This window comes from Mustela putorius, unplaced genomic scaffold, assembly GCF_011764305.1.
Source record: "Mustela putorius furo isolate JIRA1106 unplaced genomic scaffold, ASM1176430v1.1 tig00537300_pilon_pilon_pilon, whole genome shotgun sequence".
NCBI classification, from domain to species: domain Eukaryota; kingdom Metazoa; phylum Chordata; class Mammalia; order Carnivora; family Mustelidae; genus Mustela; species Mustela putorius.
This window is the reverse complement of record NW_025422438.1, coordinates 44,447-68,654: the sequence shown is the minus strand read 5'-3', so window position 1 is coordinate 68,654 and position 24,208 is coordinate 44,447. Positions and strand designations below refer to the sequence as shown.

Below are 24,208 nucleotides of genomic sequence, written 5' to 3'. Positions count from 1 at the left end.
TAGGAAATCATAGAATGGAACAAAATACCTTACAACAAGGAGGTGTCTATGAATTCAGTAATCAACATGAAATTAGGGTCCAAGGCAGACCAGCTTCATAATCAACTTTGTTCTGTTTTAAATTTTATATATCATAAGGATCTCATTGTACTTGTGCTGTGTTCATACTTTCTTACTCCGTGGCAGAATTGCTTGGAGATATGATCTACACTGATGCAAAAATAAGTTTGAGAAATTGATTTGAGTTTCTCTATGTGCACCTACTAGTTAGCTAGCCGTAAGTTGGTAATTTGACAATATCATGACATTTTATTGAGAATAGCTTAGATCATATTTCTTGGATTGGTAACTAAATCATGATTGATACATGGACACGCACATCTTGTTGCATTATACAACCAAGAATTATTTGGAGTTAAATAGTATTGTGGCTTTGTGATGTTAAAACTGTGATTATTTACTTGCAGCAATAGGAACCTGGAAGAATTCTGTGAAGAGTGCCGCTTCAACAGACGACTGGACTGAAGATGTAAAGTATTTAGCATCAGATTAGATTTCTGTTCTTTCCTTTCTGGTTTTTTGATAGGGGTATACATTCCTTGAAATTTTGAAAGCTGGAGACCCTATAGGTTGTTCATTCTTTTTTGGATATCTGTGATGATCATGTTTTTTTTTAGCAAATCGCTTATCAGAAGGAAGTTTCGGGGTGTTGAGATTTTTAAGAACTTGGTTTTAAAAGCATCCCACTTTGGAGTTGCCTTCTGGTGGCTCTGCTGTTAAGCTGCTGACTTTGGATTAGCTCATGATCTCAGGGTCCTGGGTTTAAGCCCCCAGATCAGGTGCCCTGCTCCATGGGAGGCATGCTTCTCCCCTTGCAACCCCCCTATCCCTCTCTTGCTGTGTCTCTGTCAAATTAAAAAAAAAAATGAAAAAAAATCTAAAGCACCCATTCTTTTAAAACTTTTACTGACCCAGTAGTACAGTAAAAACGGATTGAAATCATTTTGACACTTATTTTCTGTGTTTGTTGTGTTCTTTGTAAAATAATCGTTTTAAATTTTTTATGACTTTTATTTATCTGAGAGTGAGAGAAAGTGCTCAAGCAGGGTGAGGCACAGAGGGATCTGCTGAGGGAGGAAGTAAGCTGAAGATCGTGTTTTCGCTGTGAGAAGGTGTCCTTGCTGAACACCGGAGCCCTTGTCGTCATGATGTGGGAAATGCACTTGATCCCTCTTAGGACCTGACGATCCTTTTTTTTCATCCCACCCTGAGCCAAAGTCAGATGCTTAAGCCACCTTGCTGCCACCCAGGCATCCCTTCTTCCACCCAGATTCTTCTGTTCTGATAATCAACCTGATGGTGTGCCCTGACCTTTTATTTTTTATAGGTGGTTTTTTTTTTAATGGAGATGGTGTTTGGGTCACAGCTGAAATTAACCCTGAATAAGTGATTTCTGGTTCTAGGTCCCGACCCCTTCTTCTTAAAACTAGATTCTTGTTATATTTGTTTTTGGTATTCCATAGACATTTTTTAGTGTACTACTTTAGTTCTGGTAGTGTTGATCTGTAACTCTGGTCCCAGCATAAGATATTATTTGGTTAAAAAAGAATTTAACTTAATAAATATAATGAACAAGTAGCCCTATATTTTGATGTTTTGTACCAATTTTCTGTTTGACTCTCAAGCTCCAGAACAGGGATATGTACATCATTGAGAGCAAACATTGTGTGGGTGAGAGAGAATAAGAGATGATAAGTGTTGGCCTTTATTTATTTAAATAATGGGTTTTAAATTTATTCATTTTTAAGTAATTTCTGCATCCAGTATGAGGCTCAAACTCACGAACCCAAGACCAAAGAGTTGCATGCTATACTGACAAAGCTAGCCAGGTGCCCCCAATATTGACCTTTAATATCATAAAATGACCCCGACTTTGAAAATTTTTTCCTGAGAAAAATTTCCTGCCCCTCCCCTACCGTTTTTAACAGGTATATTTTTATTTATTATTTTATAAGAATATATATACTTTAAAGATTTATTTGAGTGAGAGAGAGACAGCACAAACGGAGAGGGACAGAGGGAAGAGAGACAGGCAAACTCCCAGGACCGTGAATTTATGAACCTGAGCCAAAGTCAATGCTTAATAGACTGAGACACCGGGCACCCCTACAAGTACATTCTTAAAGAAATGACCTACAGTATGCCACCCCTTTTCTGCTGCAAAGCAGTATTGTATCTGGTTTGTTAGTGAGCAGGACTGGGTTGAGTATGAGGAAAACAGCGAGACAATAGAAGTGCTCATTTGATTGAGATTTAAGTATGTATTCACTTCTGCCATATATTAACCATAAATCTTTGGGGTATGGTATTGATGTCATCAGGCTCTGTAGTACTGGTAATAGGAGGATGATGGACTAGGTAGATGCTTACTTGAATCAGTGGAGGGATGGGTACCAGTGACGAAGGAAGATTAGAGTGAGCAGCTGTGGGAACTTCATCTACTTGAAACAGAGCTGTTCAATTTTCAGTGTCTTTGTTACTAGAATTTTTGCCAAGTGTTTGTTTGGGAGGAGAAGAAATATTTTCAGTGCTAGAAGCTTTAGAGCTAGGAGCTTTTTGGCTCCTGTCTGGGTCAGACAGGCAGGTTAGAAGATGAGCAGGGGATCAGAATGCAAAAGGCCATAGGGTTGCCTGGGTGCTGAGTTGGTTAAAGTGGCTGCTTTTGACTCATGTCAAAATCCTAGCATCCTAGTAATGAACAGCTCATTGGGCTTCCATGCTCAGCGGGAGTCTACCTTTTCCCTCCCCCCTCCCCTGTGCTCTCCTCTACTCTCCCTCTCAAATAAATAAAAATAGGGGGTGCCTGGGGTGGCTCAGTGGGTTAAAGTCTCTGCCTTCGGCTCAGGTTGTGATCCCAGGGTCCTGGGATCGATCCCCGCATCGGGCTCTCTGCTCAGCGGGGAGCTTGCTTCCTTCTCTCTCTGTCTGCCTGCCTCTCTGCCTACTTGCGATCTCTCTTTGTCAAATAAATAAATAAAATATTTTAAAAATAAATAAATAAAATCTTAAAAAAAAGAAAAAAGGCCTGTATTCAAATTCTGACTGAACTGACCTATTGACTTTGAGTGATGCATCTTTCCTTATTGAGCCTTTCTCTTTCCGCCCCAGTGTAATGAATATCATAACAGTTATCCTGTTTGACTTTCGATTAGTTGTTCTGTGGGTTAGATGAGGTCTTCCAGTGAATGTTGTGTTAACAAGCAGTTCAAACGTACGCACATAGAGATTAATATTCTGGAGAGTCCATATTATGTCACAGTATAATTGTAATAATGATAAGAATTAGCATAGGAAATTTGGATATCTTTCTCAAAGTATCCAAAAAATTAAAACTTTCCTGATATAAAATAATGGTGATTGAAACATGAGTAATCTAAGGCAAAAATAGAAAATTCTATGTAGAACTTAGAACAATAGGGGCGCCTGGGTGGGCTCAGTGGGTTAAGCCGCTGCCTTTGGCTCAGGTCATGATCCCAGGGTCCTGGGATTGAGTCCCGCATCGGGGGCTCTCTGCTCAGCAGGGAGCCTGCCTTCCCTCTCTCTCTCTCTGCCTGCCTCTCAATCTACTTGTGATTTCTCTCTTATCAAATAAATAAATAAAATCTTTAAAAAAAAAAAAAGAACTTAGAACAATAACTGTTGGAGTACCTGGGGGCTCAGTCTGAATTAAGGGTCCAAACTCTTGTTTTCAGCTCAGGTCATGATCTCGGGGTGGTGAGGTCAGGTTCCATGTGGGCTCCACATTCAACAGGTGTCTACTTGAGATTCTCCCTCCCTGCCACACTCACTTTCTCTCTTTGAATAAATAAGTAAATCTCTAAGAATAACCCAAAACAAACAAATACCTATTAACCCTTCCTTCCCTACTCCATTTTTTCCCTTTAGTAATTTCTGCATTTAGCATAGTGCTTAAACCTGCAAAACCCAAGATCAAAGAGTTGCATGCTCTACTAACTGAGCCAGCCAGGTTGCAGCCACTTTAAATAATTTTTATGTATTTTCTTTTGATTTTTTTTCTTTTCACAAATTCTAAAATACAGCTTGTGTCTCTTGAAATCTGAGATTGCTTACTTTTTACATACTTTTAAAAAAAGATTTTATTTTTAAGTAGCTTCTGCACCTACTACGTGAGGCTTGAATCAAGAATCATGATTTATGACTGGCTGAGCCAGTAGTTGCCCCTCTCCTTTTTTTAGAAAAATAGAGAAGGAGGAAAAAACTAATTTTTTGTATTCTACCAAGGTTAAAGAGGATGTCAGTGGTTAATGTGGTTCTCTCATTTGCTTTGAACTGTTTACTGTTTTTGTGGCTTTGCTTTTCACAGTTACTCCTTTATTGCTTTTCTCTGTGTCTTATAGAATCTTAGGTATTAAATAGAGTTAAGGCAAAAATGAATTCCTTGGGGACTCTTTAAGATACCACCTTGGAACAGGTGTGTTGTGTAACTCCTATTCAGCACTTTTTATATTTATTTATTTATTCATTCATTCATTTATTTATTTATTATGTTTAAGATTTTGTTTATTTATTTGACAGAACACAAGTAGGCAGAGAGGCAGGCAAAGGGAGGGGAGAAGAAGAGAAACAGGCTCTCCCCTGAAGCAGGGAGCCTGACGTGGGGCTCAATCCTGGGACCCTGGGATCATGACCTGAATCAAAGGCAGCCAGTTAAACCGACTGAGCCACCCAGGTACCCTTTTATTTGTTTTTTATAGAAAACGGACACCTACTGTCTACTCTGCCCCTGCCAGAATATTAATATGTAAGGCAACCTGATTATTATACAGTGTTTCAGAGTTCTGAGACTGTTAGAGTTGATAAGTATTACAGCAGTCTTTGAAAGATTTCTGCAGTTTCTCACATAATCTCATTAGGTCATCATTTTTCAGCCTTTGAAAGCTCACACTTTGAAAAATGTGAGAAGAGCCTACCTTTCAAATAATGTGAGTTGAACTTACAAAAAATTTTATTCTGGGGTCCTTAATACTTAAAAGGGCATTTAGACAATATGTATAAATTTTAAAATAATTGTATTCACTGAAGAAAAAGCCAGACCAAAAAATAACCTGCATATTTTAAAATTCCACTTAAAATTCTAGAAATTAAAACACTCATCTCTGGTGACAGAAAAAACACATTGGTGGTTGCTAAGGTAAATAGTAGGAGGGATTGCTTACATAGGGGACAGGAGCAAAACTTTTGGGGTACTTTTGGGTACTATGTTCATTGTCTTGATTTTGTGATGATTTCATGGACATATTCACATGACAAAACTTAAGTTATTTGGTTTGAGCATTATCTGATTATTGAATGTGGTTATAACCTCAACAGAGTTGTTTCTATATAAAAATGGAAAACCTATGACTTAATAAAAAAAAGAAAATACAGATTTACTAATAACAAAAATACTAAAAACCATCTGTTTTGGGGGGGAAAGAAAATTTGTCAGGGTTTTTTTGCCCTTCCAAACGTTGGGCATTTGTGGTGGTTTTTTTTTGTGTATGTCGTTTTGTATAATGTCATTTTGTTTTCTCATTTTGTGTAATGTCAAATAGAACCCTGCTCTGACTTGACTTCATTCTTTCCCTGATGTGAAATCCTTTTTATGGGTTTGCCAATCTAAAATTACCTTCACCTGAACAATATTACTTGTCATCATCACTTAATGTATTTTCTTTCTCTTAGACTACTTTTTGGGTGAAGTGTAATAAGAGTACCATTGACGGAAAATTGTCAGAAATTTGATACATTTTTAGTTTCATGTTCTGTAAAATAAAAGCAAAGTCTTTTTTTTTTTTTATTACTTTCCAAACAGCTTTCTGAAACAAAGGTCTTCACGGCCTCAGCTGTTCCAGCGGAGAATCATGTCACACCTGGGCAAAGGTAAACAATTTTTGTCACCTTTTGTCTGTTATTCAAAGCATAATTTAAATTTCTTGCTCCGGAAATTTGTTTTGGGTCTTACTAGGTCTCTTTTTTTCTCTTTCCTGGAATCTCTAAGGTTTTAACTTATTCCTTCTAAGATTTTGTTTTATCCCTAACCTTCCTTGTGAGCTGACAGAGCCTCTATCATTTTCTAATTTATTGTATTATCTGATGAATTAAAATAGCGATGTTTGTGACTTGTCATCATTTGTGATAGAGATTATGTTAAGCCTGTTTTGTTTAACTTAAAATTTTTTTTTAAGGTTTTATTTATTTATTGCAGAGAGAGGGAGAGGGAAGCAGGCTCCCTACTGAGCTGAGAGCCGGATGTGGGACTCGATCCCAGGACCCTGAGATCATGACCTGAGCCGAACGCAGCAGCTTAACACACTGAGCCACCCAGGCGTCCCCTTAACTTAAATTATTTTCAAAGACTTTTTTATTTCTTTAAGTAATTTCTACCCAACATGTGGCTCAAACTCAAAACCCTAAGATGATAGTTGCATGCTCCACTGACTGTAAGCTTATTTGATAATATTAAATTTATTTTAATGGTTCTTTTTTATTTTTGTAAATATATGGTTTTTTAAAAAATTAACATATAATGTATTAAATGTTTCAGGGGTATAGAGGTCTGTGATTCATCAGTCTTACTCAATTCACAGCGCTCACCATATAGCACATTACCCTCCCCAATATCCCTCACCAAGCCACCCCATTCCTCCCACCTCGCCACCACCCGTGCTCCCCTCACCCCCAGCAACCCTTAGTTTGTTTCCTGAGATTAAGAGTCTCCCTCGCTGGTTTCATCTTTTTTTTCCATTTTTCCCTCCCTTCCCCTGTGATCCTCTGTCTTGTTTCTCAAATTCCTCATATCAGTGAGATCATATAATAATTGTCTTTCTCTGATTGACTTATTTCACTTAGTATAATACAATATATTGTATTTTGACAGATGAACCTAATACAAAATATCCTTTGGTTTCTATGTTATAAATACCATTTATTTAGATCTTTTGAGTCTAATACAAACTTCTCATTTTATATGGGCTCTACGAGTTATAATCTAGTCTCCTAGATTACAGAAAAAAGAGTTTTCAGAAAAAATAGAAGACATTAGAATGTGCAGAAATGAATTTTTTTTTTAAGATTTTATTTATTCATTTGACAGACAGAGATCACAAGTTGGCAGAGAGGCAGGCAGAGAGGGAGAGAAGCAGGCTCCCTGCTGAGCAGAGAGCCCAACTCGGGGCTCAATCCCAGGACCCTGGGATCATGACCTGAGCCGAAGGCAGAGGCTTTAACCCACTGAGCCACCCAGACGCCCCTTGGACATATTTTATTATATCTAATTCTCATCTACCCATCTCATCTACAATAACTCAAAAAAACCTTGATTATGGTTTCAAAATACAATGATCTAGGAGGATGAAAGCCTTTATATTGACCTCAGAAAATTGAAGGAAATTTTGAATCTGACACACTAATTTCGTGTTAAATGAGATGGTTGTAAGACTTCATTATAGGGAAATAAAATGAACAAAGGTTTTGTGAATTGCTAGGAATTTCTTGTTAAGTGGATAGAAACTTCCTTACTGTATTCGTTACTCAGTTTCATAGGGTCATTTTCATTTAAAAAAAAAAAAAAAGAAGCCTCCTCCTCCCTACTCAGTGAAACAGGAGGGAAAAGATGGGACCAGAGGTCACAATTGGGAATGAGAGGGCATTAAAAAACAAAACAACAACAAAAAAAAACAAATACAACTGACTGGAAACTGGCCTTTGAAAGGGTTTAATGGAGTAAATTACTATGTGAGTTAAATCCTGAGCACCTTACAGGTTCTGTGGAGAAGAGTTAGTGCACTTACATGTCAGGTAGTATAGGTCTAGAAGATTATTATTCTTACTCATGGCTTTTAGGTTTTGCAGACCATGATTCTCTCTTCTGGGGGACATTTACAAGAGTTGTAGCTAACAGGGCATTTGTGCATTTTTTATATTTTTGTACATTTTTTCCTGAGTATTTTTTCTTTTAAGATTTTTGAAATTCATTTGACAGAGAGTGGGTGCCCAAGTGGGGGGAGTGGCAGGCTTGATGTGGGCTTGATCCCACTTGAAACGTAGGCAGATGCTTAGCAGACGGAGCACCCAGGCGCCGCTTCCTGAATTTTTAAGTGAGAAAATTATTGGAGTTTTATATAAACTTAAAATTATATTATAGCTTAGAATGTTAGAAACTCACAGGGGGGTATTTATGATAAATGGGAAACTACTTGAATTGTCTACCATGACTGTGGTTCTCATTCCCCCCAAACAGGGATTCACTCTCCTTGAGGCAAGTTTAAGAAACATTGGTACGAGTTATGAGTGGGGCAAAAATATTTTACAGAAAATGAGCCAAACTTCATAAAAAATGTTTATTTACTCATTTGCTCCAAGTTTTCTTTTTTTTTTTTTTTTTTTTTAAGATTTTATTTATTTATTTGACAGAGAGAAATCACAAGTAGATGGAGAGGCAGGCAGAGAGAGAGAGGGAGGGAAGCAGGCTCCCTGCCGAGCAGAGAGCCCGATGCGGGGCTCGATCCCAGGACCCTGGGGATCATGACCTGAGCCGAAGGCAGCGGCTCAACCCACTGAGCCACCCAGGCGCCCCATTGCTCCAAGTTTCAAATCAGTTGTTATTGTGCTTGTTTTCTGTGGAGCTGTCTTTATGTACCTTTTCATTTCTCTGCCAAGTCCTGCTTTAGTCTCTGTGGCTTTGTATGCTTTTTTAATTTATGCTATCCTTTTGGCTCCTTTAAATTCCCGTTTCCAAAGGTTTTCCTCACTTAAATATTTTTAACATGAATTACTCTATATTGATTCACTTCTCAAATTCATTATTGATAAGATTTTCTTTTGACTCGTTCCTCATTTGCTTTTGTCTGCTTAGCATTGATCTGGTAGCCTTGCTCCAGAAGCCTGTTTCTCCCAGTCAAGCCTCAGAAGTCAACTCCTTTGAAACTTCCCAACAGCAGGGCTTTGGTCAAGCCCTTGTCTTCACAAATTCTCAGCACAACAATCAGATGGCACCAGGGACTGGCAGCTCCACTGCTGTCAACTCCTATTCTCCTCAGAGTCTGGTAACTCACTTTTATTTTAGTATGGGATTTGAAGAAATGTACCCATAAGCAAATGTATTCCAGAATGACACTTGCCTTATAATTATTTTATAAATAAAAATATATCTGCAGTAGATATCAGTCCAGAAAACAATGATGTGAGAATTACCAAGCACATATCTGATGTTGCCATGTGGAATTGAGCTACTCTGAGTTTTCTGGACAAAGATTGGAAATACTTCTTCTTTTTGGAGGGGCGGGTAAAGATTTTATTTATTTATTTGACAGAGAGGGAGACCGCAAGAGCAGGAACACAAGCAGGGGGTAGTGGGGGAGGGAGAAGCAGGCTTCCTGCTGAGCAGGGATCCCAACACGAGTCTTGATCCCAGGACTCTGGGATCATGACCTGAGGTGAAGGCAGATGTTTAATGACTGTGCTACCTTTTTTACAATTAGTTGAAATCTTGAGTCGTAATCACTCAGGCATCCTTCTTACTGGTAATTTTTTTTCTTGGATTTGGTTTGAAAGTCTGTACTTACGACATGAAAATTCATTTGTTTTCCAATTTAGTTAAATGCAGATGTTTGTCAGAATTGGCTTGCTAAAATCATGCTAAAACATTTCTAGGTGCTTATATTTTTTGCATTTTTTTTTTTTTTTTTTTTTTTTTTTTGTAAAATTAGTGTACTTTTTCTTAACATGCCACTCTAGTGGAGGACCTTATGATATGGATATGTTTTCATTAAAACAGGGGTATCTGCTGCTTGCATATCTGGCTTTAACTTCCCATGAAAATTTAAGTCCTGTCAGGACTCTAGGAACTGGTAGAGAAGGATATGAAGATAGTCTGATGGGAGTAAAATCTTAGAGCATAGAATATCAAAGAATGTGGCTGCAGAATGGTGAACTGAAGGCCCTAACTTAGGCAGCTCTCATTTGGCAGTGGTGGGGGGATGGGGGGCGTTTGGAATACAGATCCACAGCTTTCACTAGTGGGAATTATTTTGGTTCATTTGCTATGTTTTACCTGAAATCTGTGGTTGAGAAACAAAATTTTGTACAAATATGATATCTTGTCCCCTTATTGACTCAAAAATCATTTGCTGAACCCTAATAAAATAGAGAATGAAATATGTAAACTTTTCATTGCTGTCTTCTACTCTGCAGACATGTCATGTCATGTATAACTGGCTTGGGACTTGGCATTTTTAGTGTCACTGATGATTATGTATGAGAGGGTGTCAGTGCTTGAAGTAGGACAGCCCAGGGCATGATGCTGTCTCTGTTTTGAGAAGGTCTAATAATACCCTCAAGTTTTGTTTTTTGTTTTTTTAATTTAAATTTTTTTAAAGATTTTATTTATTTATTTGACAGAGAGAGATCACAGGTAGGCAGAGAGGCAGGCAGAGAGAGAGAGGAGGAAGCAGGCTCCCTGCGGAGCAGAGAGCCAGATGCGGGACTTGATCCCAGGACCCTGGGATCATGACCTGAGCCGAAGGCAGAGGCTTTAACCCACTGAACCACCCAGGCTCCCCTTATTTAATTTTTTAAAGCAATCTCTACACCCAGTGTGGGGATCGAAAACTTGTAACCCTGAGATCAAGAGCCACACATTGCACCAACTGAGCCAGCCAGGGGCCGCAGTGCCTGCAAGTTTTGATTGAACCATTCCTGTCCTTCTTCTTTTTGCCTTTCCATCTGCTACTGGTATGCTGACATAATATCTAGGCTGACCTGCTGGAATCTCAGCCAGGACACTCATAGGTAGAAACACAAGTAGTGTTTTTTGTTTTTTGTTTTTTTTTTTTTTAAAGATTTATTTATTTATTTATTTGACAGTAGATGGAGAGGCAGGGCAGAGAGAGAGAAAGCAGGCTCCTTGCTGAGCAGAGAGCCCCATGCGGGACTCGATCCCAGGACCCTGAGATCATGACCTGAGCCGAAGGCAGCGGCTTAACCCACTGAGCCACCCAGGCGCCCCGTGTTTTTTTGTCTTAACAGTGCCTTCTGGTGTGTTGCCTTTTTCATAATGAACAGCACCTTGAGAAAACTGGAACAGGTATTGTTTAGCATATTACAACAAAAGGTGCTCAACCTACTGTACTTTTAAATCAATGGGGAACTTGAGGTAAATAACAAAAGTAGTAATAGTAATAATAATATAATGCCAGAGTCCACATAGACCAAATAAGTCACAATTTTGGGATTGCAAGTTGGGCACTTGTGTATGTTTGTGATATGTGAGTGCACACATATTTGTGTATCAGTATACACATTGTTAAAGCCCCCATTGATTAAAATACAGGTGAAATTGAGAAGTCCTGTGCTAAGTGTTAACCTGAAAGCTAAGCGTTAGTCCTTGATTCAGTGATTTTCATTGTGTTGCCAAAACACACAGAAACTGCATTTGATAATAGTTGATGGAGGAAAGCGATCAGAAGAATAGAAGCATCATCCTGGAAGCCTTACTGAACAAGGGGGCTTGAACTGGGTTGTGGTGGATTCATAGCAACATAAGACCTGTGTTTGGGACAGCATGAGGAAGGCCTCTGGAGTAGTGATAAAATAATGTTAGCAGATTCTGTTATTTATGTGCAAAAAACTGCTTATAAACCTAATGTTTTGCTCAGATTGGAGAACTTGAATTTCCTTTAAAACAACTGGGATACTCCATGCCTTTGGGTAGTGTTAACAGAAATAATAATTTCAACTTTCTGTATCTGATCTCTTCAGAGAATGGCAGGTCATTCCTGTTTTTTGACCTTTTAAATGTTTCAAAAAGTTTATTTTTTTATTATTCTTTAGATTTTATTTATTTGAGAGAGAGCAAGCACGAGGGGGGAGGGGCAGAGGAAGAAGTAGACTCCCCACTGACTGGGGAAGCCCCATGTGGAATCAGTCCTGGACTGTGGGATCATGACCTGAGCCAAAGGCAGATGCTTAACTAACTGAGCCACCCGGGGGCCCTTAAAAAGTAGTTTTTGATAAATACCTTTTTAGAAACTGAAGGATCTTGATATGTAGAAATGCAGTTGATCTGCCATTGTGTTCATGAGTTGTAGGCTTTCATTCTCCTTGTGTTTTTTGTGTTGTTTGTTTGTTTGTTTTCTTTTCTTATTTGGTATAGTCCCAATAGTTTATTTTTTGCTTTTTTTTCCTGGCCTTAGGAGACATATCTAGGAAAATGTTGCTGTAGCCGATGTGAATGAAATTACTGCCTATGTTCTCTTCTAGGATTTTTATGGTTTCAGGTTCAAATTTAGGTCTTTAATCTGTTTCTAGTTTATTTTTGTGTTTTGTTTAGAAAGTGGTCCAGTTTCATTTTTTTACATATATCATTCTCATTGGCTCTTGGTATCTGACCTGATAGGATAGATTGAATGAAGATAGATAGAAGAGGTTGGGTGTAACATTTTCTTTGGATACTTAGTTAAGGAGCGTATTTGGTGTTCTTAGTCATCAAAACAACTTGAAAGAAATGCAGTGATGTCCAGGGTATTGGCCCAATACACAGATATCTCATGTGTAATTTACTGTTTGGGTTTTAGAATATTAACTTTTTAAGTAAGTGCTCTAGCCTGCATTTATATTTTGCAGGATGACATGGCTGAGCCATTCCGTGATCAAACTTAATAAGTATGATTACTGTTGTTTGCATACATTAAGAAAATACTGTACTTTTGTTTCTGAAAGCTTGTCTTTGTCATTTAAGTCATGGGTATTTATCTTTAGTGTAAAAAACGATACCATTTTGTGAATTTGTGGCATCACTTTTATTTATTTATTTATTTATTATTTTTAAAGATTTTGTTTATTCATTGAGAGAGGGAGAGAGAGAGAATCACAAGTAGGCAGAGAGTCAGGCAGAGAGACAGAGGGGAAGCAGGCTCCCTGCCAAGCAGAGAGCCCCATGTGGGGCTCGATCCCAAGACAACTGAGATCATGACCTGAGCCGAAGGCAGAGGCTTAACCACTGAGCCACCCAGGTGCCCTGTGGCAGTCACTTTTAAAAAGAAAGCAATGTCTTTTTTGTTTTTTAAGATTTCATTATTTGATGGGAGCTCCTGGGGGACTCAATTGGTTAAGTGGCTGGCCTTCTGTTCAGGTCATGATCCTGGAGTCCTGGGATGAGGCCTGCATCAAGGGAGCCTGGTTCTCCCTCTCCCTCTGGCTGCTGCTCCCCCTACTTATGCTCTTTTCTCTAAATAAATAAAATCTTGGTGGGGAGGACAATTTATTTGCAGGAGAAAAGAGGGAGAACACGAATGGGGGTTGGAGGAACAAAGGGAGAAGGAGAAGGGGAGAAGCAGGCTCCCTGACATGGGGCTCAACCACAGGACCCTGGGATCATGACCTGAGCCGAAGGCAGTGACCTAATCAACTGAGCCACCCACAGGTGCCCAAAAACAAAGCAATGTCTTAAAATCCAGATAAAATATTCCCCTTCCCTTTAATATCTTTATCAGAATCTAGACGGATTGTGGATTTAATCAGATTTTGTTCTGTAATCAGATTTTTGTAGTAATATTTTCATGTAGTATTTATCTCATTTATTCAAATGTTCTAGGTTATAGTTTTTTAAAATTTCTTGTTAAATACTTGATGTTACTTAAAGTCTGGAGTACAGTTTGCTGAGGATTTTTGCTTTTTTTTTTTTTTTTTTTCCTTTTAAAGTCATCCGTCCTTGGTTCAGGATTTGGGGAGCTTGCACCTTCCAAAATGGCAAACATCACCAGCTCCCAGGTTTTGGACCAGTTGAAAGCTCCAAGTTTGGGCCAGTTTACCCACTACTACCCCAAGTTCACAGCAGAATAGTACAAGTCCACCCACAACCACTTCTTCTTGGGACCTCAAGCCCTCAACTTCCCAGTCCCTCAGTTCTTAGTCATTTTGGTAAGTATACGTTTTCTCTGGTGGTTTGCCCGTAGTGGAACATGCTAAACATTAGCAGAGTGCGTTGACTGAGGAACACTAATGTGGAAAGTTGTGCAGAGATGTTTCTTTTTAGTAGAATTTCTGTGGCATTTATGAATTTCTTAAAATTTTTATTTATCTGACAGAGAGACACAGCGAGAGGGGGAACACAAGCAGGGGGATTGGAGAGAGGGAGAAGCAGGCTTCCAGCTGAGCAGGGAACCCGATGCGGGCCTCGATCCCAGAACCCTGGGATCATGACCTGAGCCGAAAAGCAGTTTGCTTAACGACTGAGACACCCAGCCGCCCCTGTGTTTGCTAATTAAATCAGATAGCTTTGTGTTTGTATAAATACCTGCATTTATTTGTTGTTATCAGTAGTGATAGTAGTACTTGAAGAGATGTGCAAAAAGCATGGTAAAGCCATACAAATATAAGGAAGGAAATAACAGTTTTGAGTAAATGCACCTGGACAGAATTTTCTGAGCTCGACCAAAATATGGTGGGGGACAGAATTGGGATGTGGAATTTTAAATCACTCCCTCTGGGTTGCTTTCTCATTCTAATATTTATATGTAATTATCCTGGTTTGTGCCAGCCCTTATTGTCAGTGGTTTATAATATAACGGGTCCGTATATAAGTTTGAATATTTTCTAAAAAACTGTACTGTCACAGATTTTGTGACATTAAGACACCCCCCCCATTTCCCACCAGCATACAAATACCACACTGTATTAAGGAATAGCGGAGGTTATTAACCATAGGGTTGGCTTCCTAGGCATGTTTATGTTTAGGGCTTCTTAAAAGACATGGGATCACATTTCTCTCTGAAAGAAAACAGTTTGTTGTTAAGGAAGTATCTGAGACTACTCCCAGGTTTGGAGTCATGTCTACCAAGAAAATTCATTAGAGCCTGAATACTCTAAGTTTTTTATTGGAGAGCTGGTTATACATAAAGTACCCTCTGACTGACTAGTACATACCAAAATTTCACATTCCCAGTAGGAAAGCAGGTGTTCATGATAAACTACATTGTACAGACATTAAAGGCACAGAGAGTCACTTTTACCTGATAAGAGTGCTTGGCAGCCTTTGCCTAGAATATATTAAAATCTCTGTGTTCACAGATATTGGCCAAGAGCCAGTGTAGGCAAGGTGGCTTTTCTCATGCCAGCTATAATCCTTTGTTAACAAAAAAACGTTTAAACCTTTTTCCACAAACCCACTGCAGTGAGTGATAGGTGTTTTTAGATTTGTACATGCTATTTCTATATTCTTTAGAAATCCTGTCTTTCTTACACATGCCTCTAAAATAAAGTCCAAAAGTAGATTCATCTAAGATGGAAATATACTAAGTCATGGGTTGGCAGACCTTCAACTAAGTTTGTCAGCTGTTTTTGTAAATACCATTTTTATTGGAACAACATAGCCATGACCATTCATTATGTATTGTCTTATAACTACTTTCAGTCTACAAAGGGAGAGTTGAGTAGGTGCTAACAGATGGCCTTCAAAGCCTAAAATATTTACTACCTGGCTCTTCACTGGGAAAAAAATTGCCAACTTCTATTTGATTTGAAAATCATAGACAGAGGGGACTAACTTCCTCATTAAAAAAGAGTAACTAAAAGGAGACTAAACAGGTTTAAAAAAAAAAAAAAAAGGACAAAGGGGTATTATTGTCAGAGTTTCATAGGCAAAGAATACTGGAGTATATGAAATGATGCCTCAAATGAATTTGTATCATTTAATTTGACATCTTTAATGATGTCATTTTCCATCATTCAAATTAGGAAGGATAAAATTTTGTTGGTATCAGCATATTAAAAAGTGTGTGTTGTATCTTAATTGAAATAATTTAAAAGTGTTTTTGTCAATATTTTAAATAGAGTTGTTCTTTGAACCCTAACCCTATTCTAGTTTGTTGATCCCACAGGTATACTTGCACTTGAGCAAATGTCTTACATAAAAATACATTCATTATAGCATTGTTTTTCTTAGCAAGATACTAGAAAATCTAAAAGCCCCATTAATATAGTATTGGTTTTAAAAAATTGATGCCTGTGGCACATTGGATTACTCTGTGGCCAAAAAATGAAATAGCCCTTCACATGGGAATATGGCAAGTTTTTGAAAACCAAATGGTTTGTGAGGAAGCTCTATATATAATGTGTGTTTCTCTGCTGCATATTTGTGTTTTGAAACAGTATCTCTGAAAATTACTCAGGAAATAGTACAATGTCTGGCCTCTGTGGAAGGAATCTGGGGGATAGGGTTTGAAAGGGTGATTTATAGTCATACACTTTTTTTTGACCTTTCAGATTTTGTAGTATCACATTACTTACTGAAAAACATATTTTTTAACAGTTTTGTTAAAAAATCCATAAAAAGCAACAAAATAGACTCTCTCTTAGCTAAACATGGTGTAGCAGCTCCATGTTCTTTTGCCCACTCCATATGTCTTAATGTAAAACAGCATCTCTCTGCTTTCAAAAATTATCTACAAACCCATTCAGGCATCCTTTTGCATTTATCATATATCAGTTTTAATACATCACACACGCCCTCAACTTACAGGATTCAGGTAGAAGGTTCTTGGAAGAAATAGGTGGTGACTACAACCTTTCACTCTCGTCATAGGGAAGAGGGGAGCTCTAAGCCCATGTTCCTAAATAATTGATTATTGCTTGGTTTCCCCTCCCCCCTTTTACATATTTCATAGACTTCAAATCTCAGCCTGAACCATCCCCGGTTCTTAGTCAATTGAGCCAGCGACAAGCAGCACCACACTCAGGCCGTTGCTGCTGCTCCTCCTGGGTTGGAGTCCTTTCCTTCCCAGGTAAAACTGCGAGAGTCAACACCCAGAGACAGTACCTCCACTGTGAACAAGCTTTTGCAGCTTCCCAGCATGACTGTAGAAAACATTGCTGTGTCTACCCATCAACCACAGTCTAAACCACATCAAACTACCGAAGCGGCGGATACCTCCAGCTTCTAAGGTGTGTTCTCCATCAAGAAGTCCCAGGTCCAACGGTGGATTGTATTTTAACATTTAGCTCAAGGGTTGTGTTAGTAATAAGTCTCAGAAATGGTGATGTGGTATTTTTTTCAAAAACACATAGCTTACTGCTTAACAAGGAATTGGCCATTTCTGAGCGGCTCAGGTTAAATACTAGAGGGGATGGTTTTCTGTTGGAGACAGAGACTATTCATTCAAATTATAGGATCTGGGTCAGAAGAATCCTGGCCTTGTGTATTTACCTGTGTCTTGTACATAGAATAAAGATAAAGAATAAGGTCTTGTGTATTGACCTGTGTCTCGTAGACGGAGAATCTTTGGCTAGATAGTGCTTTCAGCAGCGGCCTGCTCTCTTCCCTTCACTCACCCATCACCACAGCCTGCCCACCACCCATTTCTTCAGCCTTTGCCCTAAGAAAGCAGTTGGTGGCACTGACCATTCTGCTGTTAACTTCTCATTTTTCTTTTCTCTTCTCTTTGTTTTTGAAGTATCCTGTGCCTTTTTCCTTTTTGTAGACATCTTGCTCATTGTTCTTCCAGGGGTAACCAGTAGTGATTTGGGAAGCCTGTACTCATCTGGCTGTTAGAGGCCTCTGGGATGTGAAATTTCTCTCATCTCTGTTCCTGATGTGATGGCTCTGGCTTTTTCAAGATCCCAGCTTCTGCAAGTGGAAATGCCTGGCTCAGCAGATGTCACGGGATTAAATGTTCAGTTTGGCGCCTTGGAATTTGGATCAGAACCTTCTCTCTCTGAATTTGGATCATCTGCAAAGCAGATGAAAATAGTAACCAGATTCCCATCAGCTTGTATTCGAAGTCTTTAAGGTACACAACTTCTTATTTCTCTGGCGCTTTGACTAAATTAAGTCCCTTGTTGGGAAAGTAAAACAAAATAGAGTCTAAGAAATCACCTGGTGGAGACCATATAACTTGGGTTTGTGCCACCCGTAGCTAGTACCTAATTTCAGAACTTTTCTTCCATCACCTTAAAAAGGAACCCTGTGCCTGTCCGCCATCACTCCCAATTCCCCCATCCTTCATCCCCTGGCAACTAAGCCTCTGTCTCTGGATTTGCCTATTCTGATACTTCATAAGGCAAGAATCATGCAAGATGTGTTGCCTTCTGTGTTTGGCTTCTTTTACTTGGCATCGTGTTTTCAACGGTTTATCCGTTTGTAGCCGATACGCATTTTATTTCCAAATAGTATTGCATTGTGCAGATATGTCCTATTCTGTTGATCTGTTCATTAGTTGATGGACATTTGAATTGTTTCTCTCTACTTTTTGGGTATTAAGAATCATGGTGCTGTGAAACATTGATTTACAAGTTCTGTGTACTTTAAGTTCTTTAAGTTATTCTCTGGATGTAGACCTAGTAATTGCTGAGTCCTGTGGTAACCCTTTACGTTAACTTTGGAGGAAAGCAGCAAACTTTTCCCATAGTGTCTGCAGCATTTTACATGTCTGTCAGTAATCTCTGAGGGGATGCAGTTTCTCGTGCATCTTTGCCAACACGTATTTTCCTTCAAGTGGAATGCTTCATAAGTAGAAAATCCCCCGATTTTAGATTTTATATTAATTTTTATCTACTCCCCAGAGCTAAAAGCTGGTTATTCTCTCTCTCTGAAAATGGTTTCAGGACGCCTGGGTGGGCTCAGTTGGTTAAGCGGCTGCCTTCGGCTCAGGTCATGAGCCCAGGGTCCTGGGATATCGAGCCCACACAGGCTCTCTGCCGAGCGGGGAGCCCGCTTCTCTCTTTCTTTCTCTCTCTCTCTCTCTACTTGTGTGCGCCCATCTCTCTCTTGCTCTCTGTCTAATTAATTAATTAAATCTAAGAAAAATGATTGCAGACTTCTGGATTTTATTACAGATTCTTTAGGATTCTTAAAGATGTCCCTCTACCTGTCATTTAAATTAGGTGTGTTGAGTGGGGGGTTGGGGAGGGGAGGGGTATTTTTGAATATTGTCTTTAATATAGTTAAAGAATGCAGTAATACCAAATGTGTAGGTACAGATGTGTTTTAATATATAGTATGGCAGTAAATTGATGAACTAGTTCTTGATGAACGCATGTAAAGTGACACTAATTTATGTCTAAATCTTTTTATTTCTTTCTAGTGATTCTTTGAATACCTCTCTACCAATGACCAGTGGCAGTACAGAACTCCACCTATACAACTTCAGTTATTACCTCCTCCAGTCTGACCAGCTCATCGCTGAGCTCCACTAGTCCAGTAACAACGTCTTCCTCCTATGACCAGAGTTCTGTGCACACAACAGAATTGCATACAAAAGCTCTGTGAGTCCATCGGAGTTAGCTCCAGGAAACCATCACGGTAATTGGTCTTCAGGTTTCTACTTGCTGGAAATCCTGTTTGGATGTTCATTGTTTAGTTTGAGGGTTTTAGATGAGATTTTTTTTTTAGGAATGGCTAACCTTTTTAAGATTTTTTATTTTATTTTATTTTGAGATTTTATTTTTATATTTGACAGAGAGAGCACAAGTAGGCAGAGCACAGGCAGAGGGAGAGGCACCAGCCAGCACCCCCTGCTGAGCAGGGGGCGCCTGATACAGGGGTTGATCCCAGGACCCTGGCATTATGACCCTGGGCAGGCAGATGCTTAAACCAGCGTGACCCACATAGGTGCCCCAAGGGTTTATTTTTAAGTAATCTCTCCACCTAAACATGGAGAGCAAAACTTAAAACCCCAAAGAGCAAGTTGCATGGTCTACCAACTGAGCCTGCCCCCCTAGGCACCCCCTAGAACATTGGCTAACCTTTTGAATAGAATCCCTTATAGTTCATTGAGTTTACTGATATGGGCTGTGATGTGAAATCTGTATTTTTTTTTTTTAAGATTTTATTTATTTATTTGACAGAGAAGAGATTACAAGTAGGCAGAGAGGCAGGCAGAGAGAGAGAGGAGGAAGCAGGCTCCCCTGCTGAGCAGAGGAGCCCGATGCGGGACTCCCATCCCAGGGACCCTGAGATCATGACCTGAGCTGAAGGCAGTGGTTTAACCCACTGAGCCACCCAGGAGCCCTGAAATCTGTATTTTTAAGCAACTATACTTTAGGAGTGTATGAATGGACTTGAGAATCTTAGTATAAGGATAGCATAAAGATACATCCCAAATTTGTCCCTGGTGCCTTTGCATGGGGTTTTGTGGGTGGGGGATGGGGGAAGACATGATGGATCTCTATTATTTGGTTGTCCTGAATGGCAGAGATGTTCAAGCATTACTAGTGAGAGCTACTTTTTAAAAAAATTTATTTTCAGGGCGCCTGGGTGGCGCTCAGTGGGTTAAGCCACTGCCTTCGGCTCAGGTCATGATCTCAGGGTCCTGGGATGGAAGTCCCGCATCGGGCTCTTCTGCTCCAGCAGGGAGCCTGCTTCCATCTCTCTCTCTCTGCCTGCCTCTCTGTCTACTTGTAATCTCTCTCTTTATCAAAATAAATAAATAAAAATCTTTAAAAAAAATATTTATTTCAATTTTTAATTTAAATTCTGGGTCACCATATATGGTAAAAATTCTGTAGTAGTTCATTAAATTAAAAAAAAAACATTTACAGTTTTAGTTCCTCGGACATACTAACCATATTTTAAGTGCTCAGTTATCGAGGCACGTGGGTGGCTCAGTCAGGGTGCTAGGATTGAGTCCCCAGTTGGGCTCCCTGCTCAGTGGGTAGTTTGCTTCTCTCTTGCTTCCTCTCTGCCTGCTGCTCTCCTGGCTTGTGTGCTCTTTCTCTCTCTTTTCTGTCAAATAAACAAAATCTTTATTTTTAAAAAAATCTTTATTTATTTATTTTTAAAGATTTATTTATTTGACACAGAGAGACACAGTAAGAGAGGGAATACAGGGCAGGAAGAGTGCGAGACTGAGAAAGCAGGCTCCCCGCTTAGCAGGAAGCCTGATGCAGGGGCTCGATCCCAGGACTCTGGGATCATGACCCGAGCCAAAAGCAGATGCTTATCGACTGAGCCACTCAGGTGCCCCAACAAAAAACTTTAAAAAAAGATATAAATGCTCAATATCTATAGTGGCTACAGTAATAGGAACACACACATGTCCATCCATACAGAATATGCCCTTTATTGCAGAATGTTTCCTGGGCTATAGTTTCTAAAACCTAAATCACACAGTGTGCTATCCAGGCTTAAGGGTATGTCATCTGCTGAACTTCTCGACTGCAGCTCTAATTCACCCTGGTATATTGCTTGCTCTTGTCATTACTCACCTCATTCCTCGGCTTGGCTAGATGGAACTGAGACCTTGCAGATTCTGATTTCTCCTGTCCATTTGGTATTTCTTTACTTTTGCTCCCACCATTCTTCTGCATAGAATTACCCCCCACCCCAAGTATTACAGTTCCTGTGTTGTATCAGTTTCTCCATTATAATTTAAAAGTGATTTTCAAGGTGGGAATAAAATATTCCTAAGGTCTGATGACTGCTCATTTTCTGTTACCCTTTTTTTAATCTTTCCATTTGGTGTAGTTTTGAGAATACTTATTTGTATGTCACCATTTGTGCTGTTTTGGATGCACATGCTCAGTGTTAACGTCTGTATATTTAGTGCTTAGTGAACCCCAGTTTAGAGGGAGGCAGAAAGTAGAATTTTGATTGTTCTCTCCCTGTCCTATATATATTGTTAAGATGTATTGTGTTTCCCTTTACTTGACCTCTTTTTTTTTTTTTTTAAAAGATTTATTCATTTATTTGACAGAGATCACAAGTAGATAGAGAGGCAGGCACAGAGAGAGAGGAGGAAGCAGGCTCTCTGCGAGCAGAGAGCCCAAATGCGGGACTCGATCCCAGGACCCTGAAATCATGACCTGAGCCGAAGGCAGCGGCTTAACCCACTGAGCCATCCAGGCACCCCGACCTCTTTTTTTCTAACTCATTTTTTTTTTCTCCCTCTCAAGTTCTAATCTTTCATAGTTCACATTTCTTGTAAATAACTTCAAATTGCTCTTTTTAGAAAAAAAGACATGGGGGCACCTGCTAGCTCAGTTTTTAAGTGTCTGCCTTTAGCTCTGGTCATGATCCGAGGGTCCTGGGATTGAACCCCATATTTGGCTCCCCTGCTTAGCAGGAAGCCTGCTTCTCCTTCTCCCACTCCCCTGCTTGTGTTCCCTCTCTCACTGTGTCTCTCTGTCCAATAAATAAATAAAACTTTCAAAAAAAAGAAAAAGGAAAAAAAAAATATTATAACATTTCTTGAACAGAAAATTGTACTGGATTTTGGATTAATACAGAGGTGTAACATCTATAAAGTTTGTCCTTTTTTTGTTTTTTTTTTTTTTTTTTGTTAGGATTTTTTATTATTTGAGAGAAAGATAGTAAGAGAGCATAAGCAGGGAGGAGAGGGAGAAGCAGGCTCCCTGAGCCAGATGTGGGGCTCTGTCATGACCTGAGGCGAAGGCAGATGCTTAACTGCCTGAGCCACTGTGCCCCAGATATTTTAGGAGGTTGGACATTGGTAAGAAGGAAATTTCTGGGGGCGCCTGGGTGGCTCAGTGGATTAAAGCCTCTGCCTTCGGCTCAGGTCAGCTTCCTTTTCTTATCCAGGGACAGTATTGGAGTTTTCTATGCTCCCACTGTCATTCTCTCTATACCTGTCTCCGTTGCTCAGTTTGTGGAAATTTTTCCTTGGTACCAATTTTTCCTTCTGTGTGTCTTGGTTCCAGAGAAAATGCCTTACGGTCAAACACCATCTAGTTGTTTTCAGATTCTGCTCTGTTTAGCACACTGCCACACTCTGCTAACCCCACTCTTTCCCTACCGAGTCAGGAAAGCTGTTTCAGAGTAACATCTCTGAGAACCATTTTCATTTCATTTGGAAACATTTTTTTCTTGCATGACTGGTACTCAAGAGACAGAATGTGCATGATACAGAAAGATGTGGTGATTTCAGTATAGTAACTTCCTAAGTTTTTTGTACTACTTAATTTTTAGGACTGCTTCATTGCTTCCTGTGATTTGAGTCTTTTTTTTTTTTTTTTTTTTTTTTTTTTTAGATTTTATTTATTTTATTTGACAGACAGAGATTACAAGTAGGCAGAGAGGCAGGCAGAGAGAGAGGAAGGGAAGCAGGCTCCCCGCTGAGCAGAGAGCCCGATGCGGGCCTCGATCCCAGGACCCTGAGATCATGACCTGAGCCAAAGGCAGCGGCTTAAAACCCACTGAGCCACCCAGGCACCCCTGTGATTTGAGTCTTAAGTTTTGTCTTTGTTAGTCCCCTAAATACACAGTCTGATTTTCAAAAATGTCAGCTCCTTGGGATTGTTTTTTTTTTTTTAACGTTCATTTATTTGACAGAGATCACAGGTGGGCAGAGAGGTAAGCAGAGAGAGAGAGAGGAGGAAGCAGCAGTCTCCCTGCTGAGTGGAGAGCCCGATGCAGGGCTCAATCCCAGGACCCTGGGACCATGACTTGAGCTGAAGGCAGAGGCTTTTTAACCCCACTGAGCAACCCAGGTGCCTCATCCTTGGGATTTCTTAAGAATATGTTATTACCTGTCCTTTTATTAAGAAGCAAAATAAAACCAGACATTGTTTCTTGACTAATCTATACTTCATATGTTTCTGGCTAAATTCCAGTAGAAATTCAGCTAAGTTGTCATTTGACTTTGTGGATTTACTTACTTTTTTTTCCTTATAGAATGGACATGGTGGTGGTCGAAGTCAGCAGACGGTAGACAGTAAGTATATAAGTAACCACTCTTGTTTTGGCTGGTGGAAATCAAACAGAAAAAGAGTATAGCCAATATGATGAAGAAAACCATGGCGAGTGACTAATTCTACAAAAATAGTCCTTTTGCCTTTTTTCTGATAGTTACTTCTGATCCATCACATTGGCATCCTTTCTTTGGCAGGGTTTACAAGTCCAGCCAGAGATGCCTCTGTGAGTAGGTTGTAGCTGATGGTATTAAGAGAAATGTCAATACTACAGCAAGAAGGAGGTGATAATAAGCCTCATATCCCTCTGTTCTGGTCGCCTGCACCCCAGGTATACAGTGTAGTGTGGATTCAAAAGATGCTTTGAGGTACAGGTTCCAGTATGTTCATAGAGCTCTCCAATACTATGTTGATGATGGTGCTTGTGTGCTAGTTTCAGGAAAGACATGCTTGTACATGTATAGAGACATGTACAAAGACATGAGGTACAGGTTCCAGTATGTTC

The 24,208-nt window shown here is 39.5% G+C and overlaps 1 non-coding gene and 1 pseudogene across 1 annotated transcript; both read left to right on the top strand.

Moving 5' to 3' along the window:
- Positions 1 to 467: 467 nt before the first annotated feature.
- LOC123390316 overlaps positions 468 to 24,208 on the top strand; it is a 37,232-nt pseudogene continuing 13,491 nt past the window's right edge.
- On the top strand, positions 9,228 to 9,310 carry LOC123390317. The gene has a single exon (XR_006604918.1). It is a non-coding gene; the product is annotated as a small nucleolar RNA SNORD121A (small nucleolar RNA).